The following is a 26930-nucleotide window of genomic DNA, read 5'->3' on the forward strand; positions in this document are numbered from 1 at the left end:
TGCTTTCTTAAGATTCCGGCAGAAGCAGGAAGCAAGACAAAAAGTAAGTGAAATCTAATATATGCATTATTTCCCATAAAGTAGTATGAAGAAGTTTGAATGTTTAAGTGCCAGCTGTTTGAAGTTCCTTTCCATCAAAAAGGTGAAAATTAAAAAGCCAGAAGAATTCTTTTCCCAAAATAATGTATATAATTCAAAAACAGTATGGGCAAGTTATTTTATAGCTTCTTTAAAAAAAAAAAATTCATGGCCTTAAACTCAACATGAGAAATTTCAGGCTCAAAAGAGTTGTTCCCTAGACAGGGAGAAAGTTTTTGAAAAAAAGACTTATAATGGAAGGGGTAATACTAATTTAAAAATGGCTTCTCTACCAAGGGATTTAACCACAGCTCCGTTCCATAATGCAATCCAAACAGTATTAAAATTCACATTTGAAACAATAGGACATTTTGAATTCATATTCCTATCCTGGATTCTACTTTTTTTCATATTTACAGACTCCTGTACTTTAAAAAAAAAAAAAAAAAAGTTCCTGGCTATGCCAAGACAACTGGAGTAACTTTATTTATCTATTGTAATATTTATCCATTGTCCTGACAAAGTTCTTATATAAAACTTTTAGTTTTCCACACTAAGAATAAAGCCATGGAATCATCCATCTCTGTGGCCAGACTGCAGAGTTAGAAAGAAGAAAAATACCACCCATATGCAAGTAAAGGAAAACACTTGGGTGGCTCCTAATCAGCCTACGCAAAAAGACACTGAATTGGTAGATTGCCCACTCGCAAAGTGCTGACTTGATGTATGCCAGTAGGCAAAAGAGGAAATATAAAATACAGATAAAGTTGTCTAACCACAGCCCTGGAAGCAAAGCTGCAATCCCCGCAACTTCCACTTGTCTAGAACAACAGGACAGTACAAGTATACATGTTTTTCATCATCATGGTAAAGGGTGGGCAAGAGGACTTTGTGCCTCTACTGGTACATTTCCATACTAGTTTTGGAAGGCTGCTACAATAACACTTAAAAAGTTCAGCTGAAACTCCCCTCTTTCTTGAGGGTATTTCAGATTAAGACCTGTGAAAAATGTTGCTGTGCAGAGTCAAGCAACAGATATGTAGCCAAAAGGCTCAGAGCTGGTCCCCTGGTCAAGAAAGGTGATAGCAATGAGGTTGGTGGTATATGCACTGGTAAAGTATCTAAATTAATTAGCACCAAAGCCTTGAGCTGAGAAGGGGTACCAACCAAATGATATGTCAAGACTAGAAAGGAACCACCAAAGGCAACATGCATCAGTGGTAGTAAAGGAAAACAATGCCTTTTTCTCTCGCCTTAGAATCCTTCTAACGATCTGAATGTTCTCTTTCTTTCCTCTTACCCCAAATACCAGGGTAGGTAAAAATCTTTTTAAATCTGATCTTTTTAAAGTTAACTTAAATTGGATTTTTTTCTGTTTAAAACATGATTTTTTTAAAAATAACCAATTTTAAATTATGGCAACCTATTCTAAGCTCTAAAATTATAATCTATTAAAATAATTTACATTAATTAAAAAATAAACAGTACATGTGTGCGGGCAAGTTTTAAAGAAAGTGAAACCACTGAACTGGTTGAAGTCACTGGCAAAGCACCTAGAACCAGAGTTTGAAGTGCTCAATCAGCTTTTGACAGCAGTAGCCTCTTCTGCAGGTGGAGAAAAGCGATTTTCACTTCAGTTTATTCAACTACTTCAGTTCAGTGACTAGTTCATTCAAAGTTAAGAAACCAATTAGTAGGTGAAAAAAAGTCAGAAAAGCTTGTCCCCTTCCACACTATGAAAAAAAACAAGGTAAGGATGAGATCTAATTCAAAAATTTTGACAGACATGGTGACCTAGAAACAAGCAGTTTCATTTACTAACTACACAAAATACTTGGTTTAATAATTATTTTTATCTGGAAAAGCATTTTGATAAAACTTTTTTCTTTTCTATCCAGCACATGTAAAATGTTTTTTGGTTTTTTTTTTTTTTTTTTAAACTAAAGCTTTAAATCAAATTTTTCTGCTTGCTGATTAAACCATTATTAAAATTGGTGATTTAAATTGCTTTGATTTAAAATCAATATACCCTGCCTAATTGGTTCAACAGGAACTCAGGAGCCTTGCATCTCACTTGTGGCACAGACCATTGTCAACTCTAATGACATGAAACACACTTTTATGCCGATGCTGTAGTATGGGAGACTTTTTGGGGGGATAGAGCTTGTAACACTGAATGGGGACAGATGGGAAGCTAGATCCCAGCCAACTGTTGTCTTGCAGAGAGACTTCTTGGGCCCAATATCATCAAGGGCAGCACCAAGACTGGGGCAACAGGGCATGTCTCAGGTCTCTTTTCAGAAAACCTCAGCACAAAGACTGGCCTTCTTACTCCTGAAGGAGTGATGGAAACAGCAGGCTGAAGGCTTAAGAAAACCAAGGGCATGTCTATTCTTCCTTGTCAGGGAGTAAAGGTACAGCAGATCATGCACTGGGATATGACGTTGGTTTCTCTCAGGCACACAACAGCTAATGTGGGTTTCTATCTTGGAATATATAGCTCAGCCAGATGCCCATCTTTTTAACCCTATGTGGAAGTTGGGACTTACCACAGCCTCAGAATTAACCTGAGGTGAAAGGCCCCTTTACAATACAGTATAATTCAACAAACACCACTATAAACTAGCTCGTGAATACCAGGCAGTTCTGTAAGCTCTCTGTGGCAAAGGAGTTAAGGTGGTTGGGGGCGCACTCCCTTCTACTGAGCCAACTACATCAGCACAGCACTTTCACGCACCAAAGATATTGCTTTTCTACATAATTGTGCAGCTCTATGTCAGAGGCAACAAAATCTTATAACTGGAAATGCACAGAAGCCCTTGATGAATATTCATATACAGTAACTCCTCACTTAAAGTCATCCTGGTTAATGTTGTTACGTTGTTGATCAACTAGAACATGCTTGTTTAAAGTTGGGCAATAGTCCCTTATAACATTGTTTTGCAGTCTGCTTTGTCCACTGCTTGCAGAAAGAACAGGCTGTTGGAGCTAGCTGCTGGGGGCTTGGAACCAGGGTGGAACAGCAGCCCCCGTATCAGCTCCCCGCTCCCCATGCATCAATTGCCAAACAACTCAGCTGTCCCTCCCACTCACTGCCATGTGCTGCTCCTGCCCTGTGCCTTGGAGCTGTTCCCTGGAGCCTCCTGCTTGCTGTGCAGGGGGGGAAGAAGAGGGGGGCTAATGTCAGGGTGTCCCCCTCCCCCTGTAGTGTACCTTTTTCAACAGAGCGGGGGGGATGGGGGAGGGAACATGACAGGGCTCAGAACGGAGGGAGCTTGCTGGCAGCAGCTGCTGTCTCAACTTGCTGATCTACTTAAAAAGGCAGTGTACTTAGAGCGGGGTCATCATACTTAAAGGGGCAATGCATGTCTCTCTCTCTCACACACACACACACACACACACACACACACAGTGTGTGTCTGTCTCTGCTCCCTCCATTCCAACGTGTTAACCCTTGAGGCCTCAGCCAAGGGCTAGTTCATCTTTTAGCAGTAAGGCATTCTCTGGGAAATATCCCACCGTCTGACTTCATCACCTCAACCAAGCTTCACAATCACCATTGCTGTGAACAGTATTAAATTGTTTGTTAAAAACTTATACTGTGTGTGTGTATATATGTGTGTGTGTGTCTGTCTTGTCGGGCAAAAATTTTACATTAATTCTTATGAGGAAATTGGATTCACTTAACATCATTTCGCTTAAAGTCGCATTTTTCAGGAACATAAATAAAACATTAAGCGAGGAGTTGCAGTACAAACTTCCTGCTAAAAATCAGTATAGTCGCTTCTTTCTCAGTCTTCCCACTATATGGATTTTATGCACTCTCTTCACCCACCTCCTCAACATCTTATTTCTGCCAAATTCTCTTCAGGCTCTGTTTTGGTCTCCCTTCTTTACCAAAAGTAATCAGAATAGTGATAGCAGGAGATAAGGACTTTAAGCATTGCATATCAGAAACTACAAAATGGATTTGAGACTGAAATTCAAGTTCCACCAAATACAAGAGCTGGAGAGAGCTACTGGGGGCTGCATGGAGTTATTCTTATCACGTGGTTTCCAGGACTACTCACTTTACTCTACCTGAAAGGTCACACATCTGTGACCCTCTTAGTAGCTGAGAAGAGCTAGAGGTAGTTTACTTGGCAATCTGCTGCTGTCTGGTCTTTCATTTGGGGCATGGTGATTCCTAGCAAGTTACATCAGTGAGCTTTACTGTCCTTTTCCCCACCAGGCCCCAAACTTGCTCATGAACTCAGATGCAAGTCACTTTATTGATGAGTTGATGATCTGAGTTACTACACAGAATGGGATCTGAGTTACTACAGAGAATTCTTTCCTGGGTGTCTGGCTGGTGAGTCTTGCCCACATGCTCAGGGTTTAGCTGATCGCCTTATTTGGGGTCGGGAAGGAATTTTCCTCCAGGGCAGACTGGCAGAGGCCCTGGGGGGTTTTCACCTTCCTCTGCAGCACAGGTCACTTACTGGAGGATTCTCTGCACCTTGAAGTCTTTAAACCACAATTTGAGGACTTCAATAGCTCAGACATAGGTTAGGGGTTTGTTACAGGAGTGGGCGGATGAGATTCTGTGGCCTGCGTTATGCAGGAGGTCAGACTAGACGATCATAATGGTCCCTTCTGACCTTAAAGTCTATGATTCTATGAGCATGGTCCCACCCTTGTGTGCATCTGTCCCTCCTTCATTGACTCACCTCAAACCATCTTTCTTTTTTGCATCTCTGGCTCCTGAATAGAATCATATTTGTGCTCATGTTCTTGCCCAACGCTCTTGCCTTACAGTACCAGAAAAAGCAGAACCAACTCAGAATAGAAGGAAATTCTCATTAGTTCCATGCTTCTACACCAAAGTTTAAAAAGTAACATTGCATTGAACAGGCGCAATCCTCATAAGAGGAGGAAGTGGGTGGATGGAAGGACAGGAGATTCCTTTGACCCCCACAACTACATTTATTTAGGGATACTGGACTCAAACAAAAAGGATGACAGCAGCCCAGAATGAAGAGATTGTTGAATATTTCAGTACTTCCATTCAGTACCTCCACTCAAACCACACTATTCTATACTCAGATCACTACCTCAGAGCTTTAGTGAAAGTTACATGGAGTTTACAGCAAGCCTCCTGGGCTCCCTGGCTGTGCCTCCAGATATTACTACTCACTTTTTCATGATCTGCAGCTACAAAGAGTTTAATCTTTATATACCGTGTCCAACATCTTGATAATCTTTTCCTTTTCAGCTAAATAATCTTCCTCAGTCTTAATAATCATGTTGATCTTTTACAGAGATTCTCCATGGTCTCTACAATAATTTTTGTTGCTCTCTCCTAAATCTTTTCCATTTTTGCTAGGTCTCTTAAATTGAAGCAAATAAAACTTAATGAAGTATTCAGGGTGTGAGACTACCTGTCCAGTGTACGTAGTGCAACTATAAACAGTTTAATACTTGTGTCTAATCCTTAGTACAACCTAATATCACAATTATTTAGTTTTAGCCACTGAGCAGACATGCTTAGCGGAACATCCAAGATGACTTTTAGCTCTTTTCCCCCCTGCCAAGAGGTTACAACAGATTCATAAGCCAACTGGATATGAATTGTTTCAAGTTATTCCTTCTGGTACACAGTGATTTGCCTCCTGTCTATCATGAGGTTCACCAACTTTCTTGTTGTCCAACCACCACTTTTTACCAGAGTTTATCATAATTCTTCCTAGTCTCTACTAACAAAAATAATCATGTCACCAACAAATTTTGCCACCTATTTATTCATTATAGCTCAGGGCCTGCCTTAAACATAAGCAGATGCTAGAGGCCCTGGAATGCCCCAACAATTCATGGCTTGATTCCCCACTCCAACAATAGGAATGAGGTGAGACTTGAGTTCTATAAATAGAGCTCATGGAATTTCTCTCTCTCTTTTTTTTTTTTTTTTAATAGTTGTGTGTGGTTTCGGGGGAGGAACAAGGTTACCCTGAAGGGGGAGAAGGGATTGGTCCTGGCCCAGCCTGGTGAGGAGAGGAGGCCAGGGGCAAGGAGGCTGGAGAGCAAACCCACCCTGCACTCACCCTACAGCTGTACCTCCAGTCTGATGAGGCTCAGCTTGGTTCCTCGCCCTGGTCATTGCAATCTGGTACACAAAGTTGCAGCAACACTCAAGTCTGGCCCTGCTGCCCCTCCATCATGACGGAGAAATGGCCAGCCAAACCCGAAGGGCATAGAGACCCTGTGTGCCAAGTCACAATGCTACTCCCTCAAATTTAACCGGTCACTCTCCTCATGACAGAGGGGTGGCTGAGCCAAACCTAAGCCGTGTTTAAAAAAACACTTTCATTTTATACTTTATTTCACATTTGAGAAATACAGGGGTTCTATCTATAAGGCTCAATCCCCAAGCTCAATTGGGATCCTGCAAATCAACCTGAGAGAGAAATAAACTTATTCACTTCCAGTTCAAACTCCAATTCTGTACCCCACAAAAATCCTAATTACCTTTTCATCTGTTTATATGGAGACAGCTCCTGGCGACTCTAATTTAATATTTTGCAAGTAGTTGTTAACATGGCATTAACTTTAAAACTGCTGTTCCTCAACAGTAGCACAGGAAAGGGAAGATGGTGAAGTAGTCAAACTATATTTTCTATTCACTAGAAGAATAATTTTCCAGGTATGTTTCCTGTTGCCTTTATTCATCCCATATTGTGGGAACTTCTGATAAATCTACCCAACGGAAGATCCACGCATTTTGCTGCACCTTCCCCTCAGTTGGTGGAGCAGATCCTCTGGATTAATCAGTTATTATATTCCTCCTACACTCAGGATTATTAAAAATAAATACAAGTTGGTGGCCCAAGCACAATGAATTGCTTGTCTCAGGCAAGTTCCCAATGGGGAAGAGTTAACATGAGAGAGAGAGAGAGAGATCGACCATATTTGAAAACCTTGCAAGCACACAGAGAACAAGGGTTTAAGGAGCTTACAGAATAAACCACCTTCTTTGGACCCTCCAAAACAAGGCTGCAACCCAGTAGGAGAACAATATGGGGGAGCTCGCACTGCCACTGTCATGTAGGACCCAAGGTGAGAGGAATTCATTCTCCAAGCCCGTCAATGACTCAACTTATTTTAATGTGAAGTGCTGGTGAAAAGTATCTGTTAACAGAACTGTTCTGAGTTTGGCCTATCTAGCAAAAAGCATTATGAATGCACTATAATATTTTCTTTCACTTCCCCTCATGATCATTTAAAAAAAAAAATCTTATAAAAACCTTACATTTTAAAAGGTAAAGTGAAATTATAACTATTTTACCCGACTCCTTTACCAGCCAGAAGAAAATTGTTATTTAGATACAGTTCAAAACTGTGCATCTTTTTCTGTCTTTAAGAACACACAGAGCAGCCAACTGCAGCATGCATGAAAAGGGAAAATTATGTTACACAATGTTTCCACACCCAGCTCTGCAGAATAGCATCTGAAAATGAAAGCTTACTTCTGATCACAAACAACTTTTGGATGTGGGGGAGGTGGGAGAAGAGTACGAAGAGGAGATGCCAAGAAAAGAGATTCTTACCTTCGTTTGTGGAATTCCATAACCATCACAAATATGCGTGGGATGTTACTGTGTGGTTACTGTATTTTAAGATCAATGAAAGGGAGGAAAAAGCTCTCTGGACTAGTCGTACACAGTGTTAGCCAAATGACTGCATGTTCGGAGTGCTTCACTTCCTCATTCTTTATATATACACACCCACCCACCCGCACCCACAAACAGCCATCCACCTAAAAGATAGCAGAGTCCTGTGACAAAAGCAAGTCCTAGAAAAGCAGCAAAACTTAGGTGGTTTATGCCTAAAAAATACTCTCCCCGACCCTTAAAAGGATACTGCACAGTATATCACATGAAATACAATTTTCAGACTATTAGATAAACTCTCATTCAATGTGGAGTTGTTTGTGCACACTTAGGTTTCATTTTTAAGCTAAAATAGAAACCATAAAACTATGTACAAAACCAGAATGCTAACTCCAACTCACACAATCCAATCAAAGTTAGGGCTGAAGTTTCTTTACCTTCAATTACATATCAAGGCTGCAGTATAGAAAGAAGGGCTTCCTCCCCTCTCTAGACCAACTCCCATGAGCACGAATGGGAAAGTCAGAAAGATCCCCTTCTCGACCCATACCTCTGCATTATGTAAAAGTCATTGGTTTGGTAGCCAATAAAATATTTTAGCAAAAACAAGGACCTGTTAAGGACAAGACTAGCCTTCACTTGAAACTTCCCAGTTTTTAAGAACATAAAAAACCCTTATACCACCATAGCACCTCCTATCAGAGGATCTCAGAGCACCTTCTTGACATTAATGAATTAAGCTTCACAACATCCTGAAAGGCAAGAATCAATTTATTTTTACAAGTGGGGAAGCCTGAGGATTAGACAGGTTAAATGACATTAACTGAGACACCTTGGGTAAGAGCTGGGACTAGAACTCAGTTCCCCCTCCCAACCTGCGAGACCTGTGCTTCAGCCACAATACTATTCCTTGCCACCAAGGTTAAAAAATTGAAGAACATTTACATTCTTTATACATCTGTTGTGGTGTATATTTGAAAGTTGTGTACATTTTAATATAGAATAGCTACAGCTCTCTTTATAGGATATAAAAGAACTGTATATTTTTAAAAGGCAACAGTCAGTAAATTTTCAATGAAGTATACAAGAGTTAATTTAGCAGGCCATAACAGCCTCACATTTTATGGTAGAGACTCTGTATCTCTATGAAAAGAAAAGGAGGACTTGTGGCACCTTAGAGACTAACAAATTTATCTGAGCATAAATAAATTGGTTTGTCTCTAAGGTGCCACAAGTCCTCCTTTTCTTTTTGCGGATACAGACTAACACGGCTGCTACTCTGAAACCTGTATCTCTACAAAATTATTTAAAAGAAAGGGGCAATCCTTAACAAATCAGTAGACTCTGAGGTCATTAGCCAGAAAAAAATTCTACATGTCACCAGCTTAAGTGCACAAGGTTTAGGAGAGGTTAGGGAAAAAAGAGGGGGATGTCTAGAACTACATCCCTTCATTGCAACTAGAGGATCTTCACATACCTCTAAAGCAGCAGACCTTGTTGTGCACACATCTTCCTACCAAGCAACTGCAATTTAGGTATATGGGCCGCTAACTAGCAATTACGCGCTAGGGCTGAAGATGGGGAAGAAGGTGGGGATGAGCCAACTTAGCTGAAGAGGAACAAAAGAAAAAGTCACCTTTTCAGAGAAAAGATATTAGATCTATGGGTCAAGTCAGAAGAACTCCATCCATTAACCTTCCAAAGCAAAAGTCACAGTAAATAAAACATCTGTCCTCCCCAAAAGTAGATGTTGAGGTTTGAAGAGCTGTTGTCTAAACATACAAATAACCAAATTTGAATTCCAGTGGGGGAAAATGCAGGTCTGAAATGTAAATGCTGACACCTCAACAATTTAAAACTGATTTTATATATACTTATTCAGCTAGATACTTATATGGTTTCCATCATCAGAACATCCTGGTGGCTCCCAGGTATTTAAAAAAAAAAAGGAAGAAAAAGAAAAAAGGAAAAAAAAAGGACTCTCTCCTCCATCCCAGTAGGGTAGGAATAATTTGCTCAACTAAAGTTGTGTGTGTGCATGTGCAGACTTATCACTGGTAAGGTCTGCCCTGGGCCACATGCAGCTAATCCACGATAGGGAAGATTTTTACAGTTCAGCCAGTGTAATTTGCTATTTGATTACCCTGGAAATGACGGTAATTATGGAGAGACGGACAGGCTCTTCCCATTTGCATGTCTTCAACTTCTAACTTCCTTCAGCAGGTTCACAACTTAAAAAGTAAGTTAAAAAAGCAGCTGTAAAATAGGGATAATGAGATTCTTACCCTTTCAAAACTGCTTTGGACCTATGGATAAAAAGCACTGTGTGTAAACTATTATTATTAAATATTGTAGTTATTCCCAGAGACCAAACTTCTAGAGCCTGCACCTTACTCTCTAGAAATAATACTATTTAATATTAAAGAGAAATAAAACAACAAAAACAAAGATATTAAGAGCCCCTTTTCCTGCAAAATTTAAAAAATTACCACCACCAGTTTGGTACTAGAATCTAATCATCCATTTCTGACAAACATTGGCACAGCAACCAATTAAGACTTGAATTTAAGAAATCCTAAAAAATATCCTGTATCTACAAAAAGAAAAAGGAGGACTTGTGGCACCTTAGAGACTAACAAATTTATTTGAGCATAAGCTTTTGTGAGCTACAGCTCATTTCATCGGATGCATCACGAAAGTAGCTCACAAAAGCTTATGCTCAAATAAATTTGTTAGTCTCTAAGGTGCCACAAGTACTCCTTTTCTTTTTGTGGATACAGACTAACATGGCTACTACTCTGAAACCTGTTTCCACAGTAATGTCTTCACCATGTTTCAGACTGCAACAACTGCAAGAGTCTTATCGACACAGGACAACTTAATATGCCAGTAACTTTTTGAATTCCCATTTATTTTTAAACTTTATATTTTTCAGTAAGTTCCCCCATCAGCCTCATCCTGCAGTGAAGTCATAATCCTATTTGTGACATCACAGGGATACCACAGATATCACAACACTATCATAATCTTATCATTACAAGACCACAACAGGATAGAGAATGAGACAGCGGCCGAATGGAGATGTCTGTGAAAGTTGCAAAACCCTCAACCAATACCTCTTAATGCTTGCTTTGGCAGCATATATTCTTCAGATGGGACATAAACAGAAGATTAACATAGCCCCCATACAAGCATAAAACAAATTTGTGAAGCACTGTACATTTTTAATCCTATTCTTTCTTTTAAAAAGAGATCAGTTATCGATTTGTGGAAATGCAGAGAACCCCAGAATTAATCGGCAACTTCTTTGTACTCAAGAGCACAAGATTTACACGTGGTTACTCTTGGGCCTGTAACCTAAGTTACCATCCTCTAGTGGCTTTCCGCAAAGCAATACTTGAGCTAGATCATGATGGAGCATGGTGCTTTTCACCAACTCCACCTTTTCAGCCTTTTTCCAGAAAACAGAACAGACACCCCAGAAACAGCCACATTCAATTATTTTTTCAATCTAGAGGTCTTGAAATCTATGGTAAAATGTTTTCCTAATAAATATCTTGCTAACAAACTGCTAGAACCAGTCAACAATAACAATCTTGACTGTTGTTTCTTACACAATGACTACATCAAATTCAAGAGGCCTATATATGTGTGTGAAGTATTGCAGTTTTCCCCTGCCCCCAATTCTCTTTATAGTCATTTCAGGAGTTCGACTGAAAATATCAACATCAAAAAATTGCCTTTTTAAAAAGATAAACTAACAGCTACATTTGTAAACAAATAAGGCCATGCTATAATCTCCAATTGCTCCTTAAGAGGTTCTGCCTCATGCTCCCTCCAACTTTCTCTGGGAGTTCCACAGAGCTCCCTCTCTTTTCCCCTCTATACCTTTACTTTTGATAATCTCATCTACAAAACACATTAAGCTACCATCTTTATGCTGATGACTCTCAGATGTACATTTCTACACCAGATCGGTCTCCCTTCTCTCCAAATTAAAATCTGTGCCTCTCTCACTGACATTTTCTTGTGGATGTCTAGCTCTCAGCTCAAAGTCAACATGGCTAAATCAGAGCTTCTATTTCCTCCCACATCCTCAACTCTTCCCACTCACCTTCTTTATCACTGTGGACAACATTCTGCATGTAACCTGGGTGCAATCTTCAAATCGGACCTCTCTTTACATCTCCACATCCAACCTATTTCTACATCTTGCAGATTCTTTCTGTAGAATATCTCTAAACCCTGGTCTACACTACAAACTAATGCCAGTATAACGATGTCATTCAGACACTGGGCTAGTCTACATTTGCAACGCTAAAGTGCTGCGATGGCAGCGCTTTAACGTGGCTTGTGTAGTCACGGCAGAGTGCTGGGAGAGAGCTCTCCCAGCGTTCTTTAAAAAAAAAAAAAAAAAAAAAAAAAAAAAAAAAAAAAAAAACCACCCCACGTCCACGAGAGGTGTAGCTCCCAGCACTGGTGCACTGTTTACACTGGCACGTTACAGCGCTGAAACTTGCTGCACTCAAGGCGGTGTTTTTTCACCCCCCTGAGCGAGAAAGTTGCAGCGCTGTAAATTGCCAGTGTAGATAAGCCCTCTCTAAGGAATTGCATGAGCTTTGAAAAAAAAGAAAAAGTAGAGCAGGGGTGAGCCACATCCGGTCCACCAGCCAATTTAACCAGGCTCTGGAGCTTGCTCCACTTCAGCGCTCCAGCTGGGAAGCGGGATTAGGGGCCACTTCACGCAGCTCCCGGAAGCAGCAGCATGTCCCCCTGCCGCTCTTATGTTTAGAGGCAGCCAGAGGGCTCCAGGCACTGCCAAGGCCCCAAGTGCCACCCCCGCAGCTCCCATTGGCCCGGAACTGCAGTCAACACGCGCTGCAGGGGCAGCGCTTGGGGGCAGGGCAGCTCACAGAGCTACCTGGCCATGCCTCCAGTTCCAGGAGCTGCTTGAGGTAAGCGCCGCCTAGAGCCTGCACCCAAGCCCCTCCCACACCCCAACCTTCCGCCCTCCAAACCCCTCGATCCTAGCCGGGAGCACCTTTCTGTACCCCAAACCCCTCAATCCCCTCAGCCCCACACCAGAGCCTGCACCCTCAGACAGAGCCCTCACCTGCCCCCCCCCACGCCTCATTTCTGGGCCCACCCCAGAGTCTGCACCCCCAGCCAGAGCCCTCACCCCCTCCTGCAGCCCAACCCCAATTTCATGAGCATTCATGGCCCACCATACAATTTCCATACCCAGATGTGACTCTCGGGCTAAAAAGTTTGCCCACCCTCGAGTAGAAGGAAGTGCAATTACATTTTTTTATTTAAAAGCAAAGTAAGTAACCCCGAGCTCTTTCAGTGCCCCCCTCCACTTCTACAGAGTGCAAATAGCATCAGTAGCCCAGAATCAGAGCCATGCCTTTGTGCCCGGAAAAGTGCCCACTCTCTCTCCAGACCCAATACCCCTGAGCCCAGGTTTCCCAATTCGGGTTCCCTTGTGTGCACCAATCACATGCCTGCCAAGTGCTTTGTAGCAGACCCAGAAGTTGCTGGTGCTACTCACTTGGGGTTGCAGCTGCGCTAAGCATGGCCCAGGCAGCTCAGCTGCTTGTCTCCCGGTCTGTTTGTTTTCGCCCTGAACTCCTGGCCACTTTGCAGCCATTCACAAGCCTCTGCTCTTGAGGGGTGGGGGGGCCCAGGAGAGAAGATCATCCACATTCTTGCAACACAGCATGATCCAGGGGTGGAGGATGGGGAGGGTGTTTCGCAAAAATCAGAAGGGAGGGTGCTGTGCAGCAGCCCTGTGAGTCCTGGGGCAGGGATGGGGGCCCGCCTAGTGCTGAGATACCCCACTGCTGCTCCCTCCCCACGAGCTGGGGTGGCCAGAGCTCCCTGCTGCCCGGTTCCCCTCCAGCTGCCGGGCCCTGGATTTTCTCCCCCCGCCAGCTGCTGTTCTCCAGCCCTGCCCCTGGGCACTGCCCTCCCACGGTCGCTGAGGATGTGCACACCTGCGTGACTGTAATAATCAAGTGTGTGGCACTTGAGTGCTGTGTGGCTGCACAGGTGCATAGCTTAGAGGGAACGCTCTACAACTGCAGTTAAACAGTCCTTCAACCTTAGCCCTGAGAGCCTAAGTCAACTGTCCTGGGCGAGCTGTGGGTTTTTAATTGAAGCGTAGACATACTCCAAGAGCTCAATAACTCTTTGTTGGTGTGCAGTTCAGACAGAAGGAATAGAGGAACAAGGCAAACCATAAAACATTTTATTTCCAATATGTTTTAAATGTTCTACAGTGTGAAAACTTCGGCTTGAAAACCAAACCATGCTTTTAGAAAACACACTCGTAAAAAAAAAGTCAAAACCAAATATATGCCCATCACAGACAATTGCTATAAAAAGAAGTTATTTTAACAAAATTAAATCTCCATTGTGCATCAATTTATTTTGGAAGAGAGTGCTTTTGAGCACTGAACTTAGAATTCTTTGTCCGTGACATAGCACAAGAGTTAGCCATCAGAAGCAATGAAGACACTTGATTAATTTCCTAACTACCAAAAAGAAAAGGAGTACTTGTGGCACCTTAGAGACTAACCAATTTATTTGAGCATGAGCTTTCGTGACCAAAGTATTTTTAATTAAAAAAAAAAAAACAAAAAAACCACACCACAGATGGGAGTCTTTAAGTGTTGTGTTCATAGACGGCTATCACACACCTCCCTCTGGGCTCTAATTTCTTTTCTTTGTTTTTTTTTTGTTTTTGGGTTTTTTTTGGGGGGGGGCGGGGGGGGCGGGGTAGTACAGGGAATAACCTCCAGGTTCCTATTATGTTATTTAAAGATGCACTGGGACATCGTTGCTTGATATACATATATTTCATCATGGCAGGAGTGATACCACAAACAAAAGCTTCAACTTATGCCACAACAAATTGTGCTTTTCTGAGACAGACCACAATTCTATATACGCCTAGGGTCTCAAACTTAATTTACCTTAGGGCCAGTGCCAGTCCTCAAATCCTCCCAGTGGGCCAATAATGTCACTCATGCCACCCAGGACCCACCCCCCAAAACTCCACCCCGCACCTACCTAAGGCTGGGGCAGGGGATGGGGGTGCAGTGGGGGGGGGGGGGGGTGCAGGCTCTGGGAGGGAGTGCGGTGCTTACCTGGGGCTCCAAGGTGGGGCAGGCCAAGGGGCCTCCACGCACTGCTGCCCCCGGAGACCGCCCCTGCAGCTTCCCATTGGCCGCAGGGGCGCTCGGGGCGGGGGCAACACGCAGAGGCACAGCCCGCCCCGGGGCCGCAGGGAGGGGTCGGCAGCCACTGGAGCAAGCAGGCAGACACCGCTGAGCTCCACTACGCTGCTAGGACCCCTGGAGCAGTAGGTGGGGCCAAGGGAGAGACCCAGCCCCAAAACTGCTGGACCCCGCTGGCCACATTGGGGAGGTTTGCAGGCTGCAGATGGCCCGTGGGCCGAGAGTTTGAGACCCCTGATATACGCGATATAATCCTATGCACAATACTGGGTAAATAACCCCTCATGCTTGTGAACTGTGTTAACTAAAAACCACTTTTAAAATTAGTTTACTAGTCTAGGCTACTCACCCCACGCCCTTGTCCCTCGCTAACCATGTAATAGGATTTCCAGTAGGTAACGAAATGTATAGCTCTATCTACACTGGAGCACCAAACTGTCCCAGTGACATCTGTTTTCAAATATTCTTGTAAAGCACCATTCTACTTAGTGCAGCAGAATATGCTTCAAAAGCCATTTTCAAGCTGTCCAGCTAGCAGAGTTTGGGTCTCCAGTGTGGAAGGCAACTCAAGGTTTATCCTTCAGTGAAGTCCTTGCTGAATTTGTCTCGGCTTTAAAAAAAAAAAAAAAAAAAAAAGAGTATAGTTAGTTAATGGTAGCTAACATATGCTAAAACTCTACTGCAGACAAGGGCTTCCACTCAACCATCATCACCGGGGTTTAGGCTATGTCTGCATTAGGTAAAAGAGTATTTTTAACCCATGTTACTTAATCTTATCTGTGTTACAATCCTAGTGAAGATGAGGCAGTTATAGTTTTAACCCATTTTAGCTGGTGAGATAACTAACATGCATTAGCTATCTTGCTGTAAAGTCTTAGTTAAGATAGAGTAAAAATTACTTTCGCCTTGACGTATGTTGACAAGGTCAACACTATACTCACCGTCTATGGGTGACCTCTCTTAACTAGAGCACCGAAAGACTTCTCACCACTAGAATTTTACAGCAAGATGACTAACCCAGTAGTTATCTCCCCAGCTAAAATTAGTTGAAATTAAAACTGCCTGGTCTTCACTAGGATTGTAACACAGGTTAGTTATCAAGTTAAAATATACCTTTTCCCCCCCTAGTGAAGGACTTAAAATCTATACTGTCTAACAACACCTTGAAATGATAGTAAAGGCAAACCCCACGATGGAGCACAGACAAAGGCTATGTCTACACTAGAGAATTTTACAAAAAAAATTCCACTGAACTGTTAGGAGCTCAGGTGGGAGCATTAGTTCAGAAGAAAGATTCTCTTTTCCCTACATGTGTTAATTAAACCTACTTAATTTCTTGTAAAGTAAACCCAACCACGAGGTATGCCTCTTTCTTGCCAGAGTGAACAGAAGACAATTCTATAACTGTATTGTGAAACAGTATTTTAGCCTAACATGGTTACAGCACAGTCTTTTGTCTATGGTGGCAAAAAAGGAAATTATGGTCTAGCAATTCATCACGGCCTTGCCTTCAAAATTTCCCATTTACCATCACTGGTGTCGCTCCAAAGGCAGTAGCAATGGTGGGAGTGCTAGAACAGAGGAGACACAGGGAGCTTACAGAATTTTAATCACTATTGTCTAAGACCAGCTCTGACTGTGGGTTACACAACAATGGTTAAAATGCCAGGGGCCAGTCTAAGCTATAACTTCTACCAAGGCTACTTTACAGTGTAACTAACTATACCAGCGAGACTGTTAGAGGAAAAAAAAAAATAGAATTTTCACAAATGTTTATCGCCATTATTTTTGCAGCATATTCTGAACCAACACTCCTATCTACCATGCAAGTACAACCTTGTTAGGTGACCTGTTTAGAAGACGATCTACTCCTGGGGGAATTCTGAGGTACTGTGCGCCAGCAGAACCCACCCCCCACACCCCAAATTTCTGTGCTTCCTTGCAGAAAATGGCAGGGAAGCAAAGGGAAGCTGCCTAGGAGCAGTGAGGATGACCATCGGTGCAGTTGGGGGGGGGGGGGGGGGGGGGAAGGGAATTGTCCCTCCCTCAAACTGAGGTGAGACATGGGGGGCACATAGGGTTACATGTCACTGTCCCCCATCCCCCTCATTTCTGCAAGCACAGAGCTGCCCATCTGAAGGAGGCTGTGTCTTGGCTCTGCTGACTCTGCAGCTGAATGCTGCCTCCTGGGTCCAAGTGCAAGTTGTGCTCCTCTACTGTGTGCTGGAGCCTTCCTGTTTTCTGTGCAACAGCGAATGCCCATGGTGGGGCTGGATAGGAGGAGGAGAGAAGGAAGGAATGAAGGGGGGGGGGGGAAGGAAAGGGTGGAATAGGGGAGAGGGAGGGGAATGTGGGAGTGAAGGGAGGAAGATAGAGGGTGGGGAAGAGGTGGTGACAGAGAAATCGGGGGGCGGGGAGGGGGAGATGGAGGAAGTGGGAGCCCAGCATGTAGCATCCCCTTGGCAGCAGCTAGGGCTCCCCAGTTAAGCAGGCCCATCAACCCCATATCCTGATAAGCCCTACCCCCCTACACCTGGACCCCCTCGATTAGCTGTCCCACATCCAGACCCCCAACCAGCTGAATCTGGACCCCCACACCATCAACCCCACTCCCCCAGCACCCAGACCCTCCCGCCAAGCCCAACACCCAGATCCACCCCCCCCCCCGAACCCCAACCACCTTCACCTGGATCCTCTGCACAGTCCCATTGCCCCTGCACCCAGAATCCCACAATGAGCCCGTGCACCCAGATCTCCCACTGAGCCACCTGCACCCAGACTGCCCCACACAAATCTCTCACCCCACACCTGGATCCCCCCACGCTAAGCCCCTCCACACTTGGATCCTGTTGGCTTGAGCCTGACCACCTCGGGGTGTTTCTGTGGCAGGCTCAGCCCTTGCACTGTTTCAGGGTCAGGTGCAGCCTCACAGTCGAGTCCCTGTACCGGGGGAGGTGGGGGCTTCAAAGTGATCTTTCACCTTAGTGCAGCCAGTGGCCTGTGCTCCCAGCTGCCATGCTGAAGCCACATTTATTTATTGACAAATACAAAATTTACAGAATTTTAAAATATTGTGCGCATAATATTTTTGGGGGGCACATAATTCCCTCTAGCCTAACTAACATCACACAAAATGTCTTTGGACTTATAGTACAAGTAACTGTGTCCCATAACCAGGTTAAAGCTTTGCAGGTGTCCAAGGCTTTTGCAGTCAGGGTACGTAGTTACAGTACCATCGACATGAATGACTAGAACAATGCCATAACCAGCTCTCCTGACTATGCTGTAATTGTAGCATAAAGGTAATACAAGTTAGCCAGTACTGTGCTCAAGGATGTCCCCATGCCCTTTAACATGGATTTGCAGTAAAACTGAAACAGTGAACAGTGTGGATAAACTTGCTAGTCACTCTTAAGCAGTGTTACATTCCCACACAGGCATGGCTTAACTCTTCAGTCATTCAGTGCGAGGGAGAGGTCACAAAACACTTGCTGAAAAGCAGGTTAATTCAGCACTTCTGACTGTGTAATTGAGCTTCATTAGCTTAAAATACTACTGGCACCTGGTGATTTAATTTGTAGCAATGCTAGATTGCGCAGATCCAGAGACCAGAACTAACCTTGGGGCAAGGCACTAATGCAGAGTGATATTTTTCATTTAACCTTACAAAATATATATTTAAAAGGAGTGCCACTTTGGCATTAGTCCCATTTACCCTTCAGATTTTTTTTTTTCCATCTATCTCCTTTCTCTCACAGGGGTTTATAAAACGTTACATGTGGTTTTCATAAATGGAAACAAAAGGCTTTTGTTTCAGGGTTTCCACTCACCCACCTATTGATATCTGACAACAGGCATTTTAGAACCTAACCACAAAAGAAAAAAATGCTGCCTCAGAGTTTTTTAAATGCAAAACAAAATGAGATTACTATCTGTTCTAAAGGGAAAACATCAGTTAGCACAGGTACAAGAAGATCCATCAGATTCAAACAGTAGACTGAGACTTCTACTTTGGAGTAAGACCGAAATTACCTGTTTCCAAATGCAGGCCTTTTAATTAGATTTAAAAGAATGAAGAGGGGGAATGAAAGAACTTCTGCTGAGTGTCCAAGCCATACATTGTCCTATTAGGCTTCAAATTACAGACTCTGAAAACAACCCAGCCAAACGGGTGATCATAATCTATTAAAAATCAATTGGCAACATATTAAATTTAAATATTTTGCTTGTCATTCTTAAATTATTTTAAGAGAGTTTCATTAATGACAGATTTTGTGGTTCGGGAAAAACTCTCAGCAAGTTTATACTGTTCTCTCAACACAAAACTGTTGGAAGCGGATTAGCTTTCCAAGGCTCCTGTTTTCTGGTTCTTAGCTAAACACTAAACTCCCCTTAACGCTTACCACAATGACTTTTGGTGTAAGCCAGTACAAGTTTTGCCAAAAGAAAGTTGGTACTGGAAATTGACTGCCATGAAGTGGGGAAAAAGAAGTGATGAACTCAGACGAGTTACGTGGATTTCACACTGAGCACCAACTAAGATCTATTAATAAAAAGTGCAGGATTTTGCAAGCCATGCTGCAGTGATATCAACATTTTTTAAGCAGAAGGTAAGGTATATTTAAGTCAATATAACCTTATTCACAACAGCCTTCTGAAAGCGAAGACTGGAAAACATTAAGGATATGTCTACACAGCCGATGTCCAAGCACCGGCGCAGCAGCACTTTAACTTGGCTGTGTAGTTGCGGGTCCAGAGCTGGGAGAGAGCTCTCTCAGCGCTGTAATAAAACCACCCCCGCGAGGGGAATGGCTCCCAGCACTGTAGCACTATCTGCACTGCCACTTTACAGCGCTGAAACTTGCATTGCTCTGGGGTGTGTTTTTTCACACCCCTGAGCGAAGGAAGTTTCAGCGCTGTAAAGTGGCAGTGTAGACAAGGCCTAAGAAAAGAAACAGGAGAAGGCATTTGTTGTACAGCAGAATTGTGTTTGTGGCTGTGATCTACAAAGCATGCAGAATTAAAGCATCCCTTTTAAACAAAGAAATTTTGATGTTTAATTTATAATAAAAATTTGGCCTAATGATTCAGATTCACTGTGAATTAAAGAGTCAGACTGCATCAAGAGTTTGGTTTTCTCCCATTTACTTTTTTAAAAAGGTTTATGCCATAGCTATTAGGGAAAAAAAACAAGAGGTTTTGTCTTCACTACTAGATTTGAAAAATATTGCTCAGAAGATCGCTTCGCTGCCAATTCAAGTCTCTCCCATTGTGAGGAAAATCTCTAGATACTTTGTGGGAGAAGTTGCTCAGGTTATGGCCATCTCTACCCTAGTACTTATGTCGGCAAAACTTTTGTCACTCAGGGGTGTGCCGCTGTAAGCTTGTAATGGAATGTCTACATTTGCCATTTAAAGCACAAAGTCCTTTTTTTGCACAAAGTCTGTGGGAGCATCTACACTTGTCAATGACTTTTTGCGGTGAAACTCAGAAGTTTCACCACAAAAAGAAAACCACCTTCACGACAGGCATACAGCTCTTACTGGTGATGCTTTAATGGTGATGTGCAAGTGAAGACACATTCTTCCTGTTTACAGAGCTTTTAGCCTCCTGAGGATATCCCACAGTGCCAAGGTGACCACTCTGGCCAGCAGCTCTGATGCCAGGTAAACAGACATCCACCCCTTCCCCTGTAAAGCCCCGGGAACTTTGAAACTCCCTTTCCTGTTTTCTTGGCAAGTGCTCACTTATCTGGCAACGTGACAACGGCTGCTCCATGGAGGAAACGATTCCCTGCTGGGAGCGATGCTGAGCTATTGGAGCTGATCAGTGTCTGGGGAGAGGAAGCCTTGCAGGGACCCAGGATACCCCATGATCACCCCCCAAGATCCTTGTGGATCTTTCCAGAAGATCCATCGTCAAAATGGAGAGAGCTGCACTGTGGAATAGCAGCCCTAGAGCACTGATCTCATCTAGGGTGACCAGGTGTCCCAATTTTATAGGGGCAGTCCTGATATCTGGGGCTGTGTCTTGTATAGGCTCCTATTACCCCACAAGCCCTGTCCTAATTTTTCATACTTACTATCCAGTCACCCTACTTTCATCAGCGATGGAAGTGCTGCTTCCACTCTCAACACACACTGACGCCTGAGGAAGTGAGTACACAAACCAGCGCTTTTCTTTCACTGGCGAAACTTACACTGCAAAAACTCTGCAATTACCCTAGCGTAGACATGGCCTCAGGCAGAACTATCCCTATCTGTGTGATTAAAGGGCACTATCTTGAAGGAATACATGCACATTCTTTTCTGCTTGATTTTTGGATAGTGTTTCCTCTGATGTTGGTGGCATTAGGAAACTCCTAAACCATAACTTGTACCCCAAAAGTAATTTATCTTGATTTGAAACAGAGGAAAACCACATCTGTGCTGAACACCTACACTAGGCATTTGTTACAGTGTTCACTACAGAAGTGCAAAAAAAAATACACAATGTACACAAGACTAGAGAAGTGGCTGCTGGCAGGAATTCTCCGTGAGGACTCCTCAACTATGGAATTCTCTCTCCATCTGAACCAGACCTAATCCACTGATTTTAAGGGCATGCTGCAAAGCCCATCTGATTTCTGGGAAGGATGAGGGCATGAAGGTCTGAGGATGCATGGGGTCATTAACTTGCTCAGTTTTTAAAATTCCAGGTGGATGTTGTGAGAGGTATGGCTGACCGGGGTGTTTTATTCTATCATACAATTTTGTATAAATTTTTAGGTTGTAGTCTTCAAAGGAGTCAGTAGGAGTTAGGATTTGGGCACTTAATTCCATTTTTACCTTTAAAAATCTCCGCAAAGCTTTTTGATGTGGGCTTTTGTGTTATAGGCATCTAAATGAAGAAATGCATGATAGTATGGCATCCATTTCAGAAGCTGAACAGTATAATATTGTACTGTTGCTCCATAACGGAACTACATGATATATTCACAAAAAGAAAAGGAGTACTTGTGGCACCTTAGAGAGTAACACATTTATTTGAGCATAAGCTTTCGTGAGCTACAGCTCACTTCATCGAATGCAACCGATGAAGTGAGCTGTAGCTCACGAAAGCTTATGCTCAAATAAATGTGTTACTCTAAGGTGCCACAAGTACTCCTTTTCTTTTTGCAGAAACAGACTAACACAACTGCTACTCTGAAACCTACATAGTATATTAACTACCGAGCCTTCAAATCTTAAAAGATGGAAATTTTGAAAATGAAGTGGAAGGGTGTGTGTGTAAAACTGCAAATGCATTTCCATCACTGCAGATTGAACAGGTTATAAATAACTTTCAGTCTTAGTATTTGCATGAATACAGCAGTTAAATTCCCCATCTGTCTTGCATTGCTCAAATCCCCATTTTAAACAGCAGTTTAGATAGACAAGGGCATAAGGAGGGAAATCTAGGTACTCAAGCCACCATTCCGCCCACACCAGCCAATATCAGTGTCCCTTCACACACTCCTATATTCAGCTACTAACTACTGTCACAGCAAAAGCAGTGACAGAAAGAGAAACTAAACAAAGCAAGCTGTCTGAAGAGGGACCTTTTCAAAATGTGAATGAATTTCATCCTTAGCGTAACTCCACTGAAGCCTGTACAGTTCAACCGGGATGAAATTTGTCTTATGTAGGAGACAGGTTAGTAGCAAACTTCTTGAAGGACGTTTTGTGGAACATTGCAAATGCTATCCCATAACAGGCTAACTGCCAACTTTCATCAAGAATTGAGAGCTCATGTGACAGCATGTCACACTAGCATGACTATGACTATACTCCCACTTTTAAATATTACAGTGATTCATACAATGTAGTTTCAAAATCTGTCAGATGCGCTCAAGAGGTCTGCTGGTGACCCTCTCCTGATGAATCACAGGCTCCCTTTACCATTATGGTAGGGATGCTCTAGATAATAGTTAGTCCTGCCTCACTGAAGAGGACTGGACTAGTTGACCTATCAAGGTCCCAGTGCTACATTTCTAGGATTCTATGATTGCCACCTGAGTGGCTAGATAAACCATCCAACATTTTTGCTCTCCCAGAGAGCAACAGCATTTTTACTTCATGCGTGACTTCACCCACTGCTCACAGGAAGAAACAACGAAATCAAAACTCTTCAGATTCTGCATGAGAGAAGTTTCTGAGAAACCCAGCAGATGATCATTCTAATGCTTGAGTGTAAGATAGCCATCACACCCCCTTGCTCATGAATCCACAACACTATTACCTCCTCAGGCATTTGTTTACTTCTCACCAACAGCTTCCATTCCTATGGAATCTTTTCTGCCTGTGTCTTGAAACATTTTACCACACCTGAATTCCATCTGCACATACAGATTAAATTATGCAAGTCTAAACTAGTCCAGTGATACTATTTAACTATCCACATAAAAAAGTGGCTGCAATCCTATCAATCCTCTTCAGAAACACACACTCAGATTCCCATTTCACCTCCATATTTAGTTTGGTTACAAATATTATACAGAAGGTACGTCTACACTTAAACTGCTGCAGCAACACTGCTGTAGCACTTCAGTGTAGTAAATACTACCTATGTCAATGGGAGCGGTTCTCCCATCAGTGTAGGTAATCCACTCCATGAGAGGCAGTAACAAGGTCAACAGAAAAATTCTTCCATCGACCTACCGCTATCTATATAGGTTGGCATAGCTATATCTCTCAAGGATGTGGATTTTTCACACCCCGAGATGCAGTTATGCCAATGTAAATTCCCAGAATAAACCAGCCCTGAAATATTCCAATGCAAGAGGAGTGACCAGAAGAGCTGGGCTGCAAATCAGTACTTGCCTTAATTGTGTAAAAACCTTGTTAAGGCTTGAAAAGTTAAGGAAGAAGCAAATAAACTCCTACTATAAACACATAGCAAAGATTTGCAATCCTTAATACAAACCACAGATCAATATGGTTCAAATCAGGTGTATCAAAAATAAGAAATCTAAAGTTTACTAAAAATTGCTTTCAAAGATTGATTTATGCACAACGCTTGTGTAATTCAAACAATCCTACTTTTAGTTATTTTCTTTTACAACAGTTACAATGAGAAGAAAGATCATGTAAATGACATAAAATGTTATATTCACAGGAACTTCCCTTACTCTGCAAAAAGCTACCTTACACTGAGAAAGGAGGACAGTGTGTTTGTCCACTTCTTTCATTGTACAAAATATAGGTTTTATAAATTATGAGTACATTACATTATCGAATTTACTTTGCTTCACAGTCACAAGGTTGCTGGGTCACCATCTAACCCAGCTGGGGAATGCTTAACCAGCAGGAGTTAGTACTTTACCATTCTCAGACCTTGAAGAGGCTGTTCACTAAACTGATATGGGAGATAAGAAGTGGATTACTCTCTAAAAGCTAATATGCTTGCTTTGCATAAGCTAAAAATTGAATACAGTATCCAAGAGTAACCACTGATTCATGTAAACACTAATCCAGCAGGATTCCATAACCAACTGGAACTACTGTGCCTTCAGGCTCTGAACTGCTCTCCCAGCAACAGTGCAGCTTTCAATAGTGCTTAACCCACAATCTTATTACTTTTATAACAACATTAATACTTGGTATCCGAACAGTTCCTTTCATCCCTGCTCTCAAACCTATTTACACAACATGGGCCAGTATCACCATTTTATTAAAGGGGAAATGGAGGTGAAAGAGGCTATGTTCCTCGCCCACAGTCACAATATACTGGGGGGGGCCAGGCAGAGAGAAATCACTTAGGAGTCTTGACTTCCAGTTCCTGGGATACTACCACCAATACATCAAGCAGTCTCACACTATTTAAAAGAGAAGAATTCAGAAGTCCGGATGGTTCTGAAAGATTCCCGGTGAACTATGAACCCTTTCCGCTCTTGTTCAATGGTTCAAATTCAGACTATGCCATTAGCAAGCAGAAGGCTGTTCAATGACCTATGTGAACCAAATAGTTCACCTCCCTTCAGTTTCTAGTAGAAATATGCTGTCAAAACTGATGCCTGTAATGGGAGTTTCAGAAAAGGCTGCAACAACTCAGTGGGAAAAGAAAAATAAACTTTGTCATGTCTACACAAGGGCTCTCAAACAAAATTTGAGGCACTGGTTGAACGATGCGTGAAAGCCAGAAGTGATGCTGAATCTGTCAACAGGAGTTGTCAATATGGCCTCTTATACAATAGTAAGTTACTTGAAAAACAAAAACAAAAAAAGTCAGGATAAGGCCTTAATATCCCCTCAGCTAGGAAGTGCTATATGACTATATGAGTGCAAAAAAAATAAAGTTAAACTCCTATCTTGTCCACGAGACTTTCATTATATGGAATGTTTAAGAGGTAAAACAAATGACATCTGCTCTAACCAAGTTTTTCGTGTTAATCTTTTTGCATCTAGCAAAGTTTGGCAGTGACATTTCTAATGAACCCTGTTGTACAGTGGAGATTGTGAGAACTACTGAGGATTGTCAACAAGGTGTGGTGGGGTAGAAATTAAAGCACAGTAGACTGATCACAATAGTTTTCTAAGCTTTAATTGGCTGGTTCAAATAATGCACTTCATTGAATGCAGCTTTAAAAAAAAACCAAAAACCCTTATTCTACAATCTGTTCTGAAGACATGGTGCCCAAATTCCAAACCCTAAAGCTTGAGTGTTTAGCAAGCGAGGTCAACATGGAAGTTTTCCACTGACAAGAAAGCTTCCTCTCTGAGGCTGTCTACAGTGGCAAGTTTCTGTGCAGTAAAGCAGCTTTCTGCGCTGTAACTCCCAAGGTGTACACACTGCCAAGCCACTTAGTGCGCAGAAAGACTGCAGTTGTAGTGCGTTAAAAAAAAACAACCACCACCCCAATGAGAAGCGTACAGTTTTCTGTGTCGGGGCTACAGCACTGTGGTGCCAGTGTAGACACCCTGGTTGATTACAGCGCTGTGACTGGCCTGCGGAAGGTGTCCCACAATGCCTGTTCTCTCCTCTCTTGTCATCAGTTTGAACTCTACTGCCCTGCCCTTGGCGTGACCAACTGTCATCCCCACCCCGTAAATTCCTCTGGAAATTTGAAAGTCCCCTTCCTGTTTGCTCAGTGATGTGTGCAGTGGCCTCAGCACATCTTTCCAGGTGACCATGCCTGCTCCATGCACCAGACTATCCCCCGCTTGGAGCAATGCCAAGCTGCTGGACCTCATCAGCATTTGGGGAGAGGAGGCTGTCCAGTACCAGCTGCGCTCCAGCTGCAGGAATTATACCACCCATGGACAGGTTTCACAAGGGATGATAGCAAGGGGCCATGACCAGGACACATTGCAGTGCAGGGTCAAAGTGAAGGAGCTGTGGAACGCCTACCACAAGGTGCGAGAGGCAAACCACCACTCCAGTGCTGCGCCCACGAGCTGCCGGTTCTACAAAGATCTGGACGTGATACTCAGCAGTGAACCCACCTCCACTGCGAAGACTACTGTGGATACTTCGGTGGCTCACATGTCAGTCGACAGTGGACCAAGCCAGGAGGAGGAAATCTTGGATGAGGATGGGGAGGGGGATCCAGAGGCAGTGGATGAGTCGGAGGCATGCAGCCAGCTCTTTTTTATCCCAGAGGCGGCTAGCCAGTCACAGGAGAAAGCCCCTGGTAAGTGGATCTGATTTGGGGAAATCGCTGAAATGAGCTGTTGGGGGCAGGAAGGTTGCAGAAAGTAGGCTTGTCTCCCACCACATGCCCAGTCTGAGGAGCAGAACAGGCTTGATTGATTCTCTCACTTCACGGGAATCTCCCTCAGATCTCCAGGAAACTCTCATGGAGATCCTGGGCAATCTCCTGCCGCAGGTTCTTCAACAGAGTTGCTTTGTTTCTTGTCCTATTAATGGTAACTTTCCCGCACCGTTGTGCTGTCATGAGGGGGGGTGGAGGGGAGGAGAGAGGAACGACACCATTGCTGCAGACAGG

General features: G+C 43.1%; 1 protein-coding gene across 14 annotated transcripts in view; it reads right to left on the bottom strand.

The window, feature by feature from the left end:
- Window positions 1–26930, bottom strand: part of RC3H1 (ring finger and CCCH-type domains 1) — a 101172-nt gene that overhangs the window by 59397 nt on the left and 14845 nt on the right. Inside the window, exon 1 of one of the 14 annotated variants that reach the window (XM_043521565.1) lies at window positions 7662–7821. The exons of 12 other annotated variants lie outside the window; for them this stretch is intronic. The gene's annotated coding sequence lies outside the window, so the exon portion shown is untranslated. Of the gene's footprint in view, window positions 1–7661; window positions 7822–26930 lie in introns of those variants that run through there. One more of the 14 variants, XM_037906465.2, reaches the window with a different exon arrangement.

The sequence above is a fragment of the Chelonia mydas genome, chromosome 8 (genome assembly GCF_015237465.2).
Source record: "Chelonia mydas isolate rCheMyd1 chromosome 8, rCheMyd1.pri.v2, whole genome shotgun sequence".
NCBI lineage: Eukaryota > Metazoa > Chordata > Testudines > Cheloniidae > Chelonia > Chelonia mydas.